Source organism: Dermacentor albipictus, chromosome 1 (genome assembly GCF_038994185.2).
Source record: "Dermacentor albipictus isolate Rhodes 1998 colony chromosome 1, USDA_Dalb.pri_finalv2, whole genome shotgun sequence".
Taxonomy (NCBI): domain Eukaryota; kingdom Metazoa; phylum Arthropoda; class Arachnida; order Ixodida; family Ixodidae; genus Dermacentor; species Dermacentor albipictus.
In genome coordinates this window covers 930,397-936,396 of record NC_091821.1, presented here as the reverse complement: position 1 = coordinate 936,396, position 6,000 = coordinate 930,397, and positions in this window count along the sequence as shown.

The window sequence follows — 6,000 nt, the reverse complement described above, 5'->3', positions numbered from 1 at the left end:
GTACCCTTTCGAACCAAAGTCGCTATTCCCCAACCCCCTGGAATGGTCAAGGTTTCGGAGTTGTAACCCGGTAGAGAGATATCCTCCTTAGCTAGTGTTTCCTGTAAGAGAATAACGTGCGGCTTAACTTTGGCCGATCTAATGAGCTGCTGCAGGGGAGCCTTGCGCCTTCGGAAACTCGCACAATTCCACTGCCATATTTTAATGTTATTGTTGTCGTTTGAAGCCATTATGATACCACTGGTTGACTACCCGAACCCCTAGAGTCCGCGCTCGGGCTACCGTTTGTGCCTCCGTGGACTGCCGATGCAGCCGCTGCGCTTGCCTTTGCCTTAACTTTGGGCCTTTCTAGTTGACCCACTCGAGCATCTAGATTAGTGATCAGCTCCATGATTTTCGCCAGAGTCCTGTCAACTGTGGCTAACCTTGCGGCTATTCTGACTTTTTTTGTGTTTGGGGGGCGCTTCATTCTCTCCCATCTCCTCTGCCTCTGAGGTTTCTAAATCTTCCTCCTCTATTTCGCTAATGGGAATGGGGTGGGGGGTTTTACGTTTAGGTTTGCCGTCCAAGGGTTTTGGAGCCGTTGTCTCCATCTGACTACGGGGTGTTTCGGACCTTTCTTTAAAGGATTTGAAAGCCTCCCTGAGCTCAGACAGTTCTTGCCTTAATTTCCAATTTTCTGATTCTAATGCCAATATTCGGGGATTTGACTCACGTTCCGGCTGTGCCCTACCATTAGTACGCCTAGACCTTGCCCTCGTCGGTTGTCCTGGTTTCCCAAGGCCTCGGTTCTTGACTCGATCGGCCCAGGTTGCTCTTGGGGTCGACTGTGAACGGGACCTCGATCTTGCCCCAGGTCCTGGGGGTTGCGGGTTTACGCCAGAAGATTCTCCAGAGCTGGGTTGTCCTCTGGATCGAGAACGCCCTCTGGAGCGGGAGCGCCCTCGTGAGCTGGAGCGTCCTCTCGTGCGAGAGCGCAAGTTGGCGTCATTTTCTTACATGACCCCTTTGCGCTGGGAATTGTCGCTGTCTTCAATGTCGTCGGCCACCTGTGTACAGCGTGCTTGCTGTCGTTGGCGCCTTCGACGCCTTTGCCTCACAATATAAGGCATCTGGAATCTTCGACTGCATTTTCGGTCCCCAGTTTGGTGTGCGCCACCGCAAATAGCGCACTTGGGATCGCAATGATGATCTTCAGGTGGGGAAGTGATTCCACAGCCCCTACACTTTCTAACACTTGCCGGATTGGGACACACGTCGGATCTATGTCCGATTTCACTACAGCCGTTGCACACATCTATCTGTCGTCGGTAGAGATAACAGGGCATGAGTACGTTACCACAAATAACGTGGTTTGGCACTCTTTGTCCTTAAAAAAAACCACCACCGTTGTACTTTGCTTGATCCGACGTACCTCGACGAGGCCCGGATTTCGGTTATTGACGAAAAGGGTTTTCAGTTCCGCATCGCTAATGTCCAGGTCGATACCGCGAACAACACCCTTACATGCATCTTCTCCTGCTGCGGTGTAGGCCGCCACTTCGAAGGGTCCATCCCTCGTATGGATCTTGCGTACCTTGGCGTAAGCTCTTGCGTTTTCTTTCCGCGGAGTCGATACCACCAAGATGTTTTGACAGCCGTTCGGACAGTACGTGTCCTCCGTCGTGTCTTCCGGCGCTAAGGCTGAACTTTTTAACGTCGAGGCCGCCACGGGGGCAGACAATTATCTTGATGTGATCCCTCGGTAGCATCGGGATCCTAGAGGCGATAGCGACGCGCTTAAGCACGTTCTGCGAGGTGGCCGTCCGGCGACTACCTTTCCCGCCATGGTTGGTATCCTTTATAGCCACGGATTTCCTGCCAGCGGCTAATGCGCGTCTCCTTCGGCGAGTGATGGCTGTCATCCATCCGATATCTTCCTCCGAGGTGATCTCCATGCCGTCAACAGCGAAGCCGGAGGCCATTCCTACACTCCGTCGTGCGGGTGAGGCCTAGGCCTACAGCACGAGTCAGGGGCTGGCACCTTTTCTACGTGGCGCGCAGAAAATAGTTTCCAACGAGGCGAAAAATGGACCCACCGGCAAAAATTGGGCATCCGCGTAATCCTTGTGATATGACGCGTCGATCGCCACCAGGTTCTCAGGGGTGGCACAGAAATTCGGCGCAAAAACATTGATCGAAGCGGGAGCCAATGTTTGCACGACCGCACTAGTCGGCTTCTTCTTCTTCCTCCCTATAAAAGAGGGACTCCTGTTTTTTCTGAGAGTGTTTCCAGTCGGAGGGACAGAGGAGGCCGCACAGCTGGGCGGCTACAGAACCGCCTGGCCGGGGAGAAGTCGTTAATAATTGAATGACATCGGTGACCCACAGCTGATTTTACCTTCAAGGCATACGATAAGCTTAAATATGTCCTTTGGCAGTATAGAGACCATTCGTTAGATTCAACGTAAAGGTTTTGCACAAAACTAGTCCTAAAAGCACCTGTAGCAAGGCGGATGCCTAAGTGGTCGATAGGATGTAGCATTTTCAGAATACTAGGTCCAGCATAATTATAGACTATTGCTCCTTAGTCAAGGCGTATTAGTATAAGACTTTTGTACAACTATATAAGGCACTCCTGGCGCTTCCCCAAGATATGCATGACAAGAGCTTCAGAAGATTCATAGCCTTGAGGCATCTTGCCTTAAGATACTTCAGGTGTGGTACAAAAGTCAGCTTGCTGTCTAAAACGATCCCTAAAAATTTGTGTTCACGGCTCGCAGATAGCTGTTCTCCATTGAGATCTACTACGGGGTCCGCCAGCATACCTCTCTTGTTAGAGAACAGGACGCACATACTTTTTTAAACCATTTTCGTCCACCCACTTAGAGAATTTATTTAAGCAAAGCTGTACTTGTCGCTCGCACATACTTATATTACATTATTTGTAACCTAGCTGGATGTCATCCACATATGCAGAATAAAGCATAGTACGTGGTATGACAGTCTGGATCGAGTTCATTTTGACAACAAAAAAAGGTGCAGCTCAGCACATAACCTTGTAGAACACCAGCCTCCAGCGTAAAAGGACGAGATACAGCGTTACCCTCTCTAACACGGAACGTACGATAAAAGAGGTAACTATGAATAACGTTCAGCAAGTTGCCTCGAACTCCCATTTCAGACAGATCACGGAGGATTTCAAAGCGTCAGGTTGTGTTGTATGCCTTCTCCATATCTAACAATACTGACAAGAAAAACTGTTTGTGGACAAAGACATCACTGACATTTGTCTCGGTGCGGACAAGGTGATCTGTAGTGGACCTAACCTCCCTGAAACCGCACTGTAAGGGATCGAATTCCTTGTTGCTCTTAAGAAAATGGATAAGGCGACGGTTAATCATTTTCTCAAATAGTTCGCATAGGCAACTTGTCAGAGCTATAGGCCTTTAACTGTTGGGTGAGGAAGGGTCCTTGCCCTCTTTTTTGACAATAGGAATTACCATTGCTTCTTTCCAGGCAAACAATGTATCCGGCAGAGAACATGGAGTTAAAGAGTGACAGTATTTTTTTTAGGGGGCGTGGGGGGGGGGGGGGGGTTCGGGATATAAGTCTATCATCTCATACATTATTTTGTCACTTCCTGGAAGCAGACTTGTTGCAACAGTTCAGTGAGGCCTGGAACTCGGCCATTCTAAATGGACGATTGTATACTTCATTGGATGAACCTTTCCAACCCAGAGTCAGTTGCTCTGCTTGTCGCTGGTATTTTAGGAATGTATCTTTGTAATGAGATGTACTGGAAACGTGCTCGAAATGTGCTCCTAGACAATCAGCCTGGCACTCAAGAGTATCTGCTTGTGTGTTTGCTAATGTAGAGGATGAGTTTCACTGCCTTTTATTTCGTTTACACTGTTCCAGGCTTTTCTTTTGTCTGTATAAGAATTAGTGCCGGAGATATATTTTTGCAAACTGTCCCTTTTGGCTCGGCGGCGCGTTCTTCTACCTTATGATTTTCTTAAAGCTGATAAGGTTTTCTGTAGTCGGAATGTCACGGAGGTGATTCCAAGCCTTACTTTGTTTCTTTCGCGCTTCCTTATATTCATCATTCCACCAGGGAACACGTCATTTAATAGGCGGTGCATTTGTTTGTACGCTCAGTATTGACGATGCAGTGTCATATTTACCTGCATTTATTGTCGACGTAGCGTTGATATGTACCCCTCAAATGTCATCCCAGTTCAAATATGTCAGCTCTCTGCATCGCTGCCAGGTCGCTGAGTCAACTTCCCACTGGGGCACACGTGAAGAGCATTCGTGCCGTTTTCCTAATTTTAAAAGAATCGGGAAATGGTCACTTCCGTATGGATTTTCATGTACTTTCCACTTCAAGTACGGCACGAGTGTACTTGATGCAATGGTTAAATTGATAGATGAAAATGTTTTGTTTGCGACGCTGTAAAAAGTTGGTTTGCTTATTTAGCAAACAAGCAAATGTACTTAAGAGGAAATTTTCAATCAGACGCCCTCTCTCATCACATCGAAAGTCACCCCACAAGGTATGATGAGAATTCAGGTCTCCACTGACAATGTAGCGCTCCGGAAGCTGTCCAATAATGCTTTCAAATTCAGTTCTGGAGAGTTGACAGTTGGGTGGGATGTATAAAGAAGTAATTGTCAGGGGCTTAACAACTGCCTCAAGGGGCGTTTGCAGCTCTAAATGCTGGCAGGTGACACCCTTATCGACTATTATGGTGACCCCGCCCGATGAGGTGAGAGCGTCGTTGTGGTCCTTGCGGTATAGATGGCGTATTGTCAGAAAAAAGTTTGTCTGTGTAGAATTTAGGTGTTTCTCTTACACACACAGCACTCTTGGTCTAAATTTGTGTTGGAGTTCATTTATGCCATCCAGATTGTGGAGTAGACCTCTGGCATTCCAATGTATAATTTGTGTAGCCATATTGGAAGTGTTTTGTGCTGTGTGTCGAGAGAGGTAGGTCGAGTTACCTCACGAGGCCTTTCCAGGCCCCGTAATAAGGGATTTTCCTTTTTTATTCCGGCGCGCTCCACGGAACTACGCCGTTCCTTTGGCGTCTGGGACACCGGTGGAGTGTTGGTTGCATCCATCGCCCCTTCAGGTGGTGGATGATGCCCGCTCGGCGGACACGCTCTGGAGTTTCTCGGGTCTGTCTGCATGGGCACACCTGGCTGCTCCTGCCAGGTGGGCTGGTGGCGTAGCCAGGTCACACTCCGTGCGACTTCGGTGGCCGCCAAAGGATGTGGCGCTGCCCCCGGCGCACCGCATCGGTGTAGGAAGGACTGGACTGATTGTGGAGAGCGAAACGCTTATGTGCCTCTGGAAAGGATAGGTTGAGTTGGACTGTCAGTTCTATGATTTGTTTCGCTTTTTTCCACGAGGGGCAGGATCGCGAGTAGGCAGGGTGATCTCCTTCAAAGTTGGCACAGTGTGTTGCTGTAGTGCAGATGTCTGAAGTGTATTCTGTTGAGCTACACTTAGCACAATTGTCACGCCCTCTGAAGCTTTGCGACCCATGCTCAAAACGCTGTTACTTGAAGCATCGACGCGGATATGGAATGTATGATCCGACACGAAGCTTTCAGCAAAATTTAAATTAAATTACGGGGTTTTACGTGCCAAAACCACTTTCTGATTATGAGGCACGCCGTAGTGGAGGACTCCGGAAATTTCGACCACCTGGGGTTCTTTAACGTGCACCTAAATCTAAGTACACGGGTGTTTTCGCATTTCGCCCCCATTGAAATGCAGCCGCCGGGGCCGGGATTCAATCCCGCGACCACGTTCTCAGCAGCCCAACACCATAGCCACTGAGCAACCACGGTGGGTGAAGCTTTCAGTAGCTGGTTTCTATTGTTTCAGGTAGGTTTCTGGTTCCAAAAGTATTGATTATGTGTTTGGTTGGTATTTGCTTGTCATCTCGCCTTAATTTTATTCTTTGCACTTTTAGTACGTCGTGGTCTTGCCGTCCTTCTAGTAGTTCG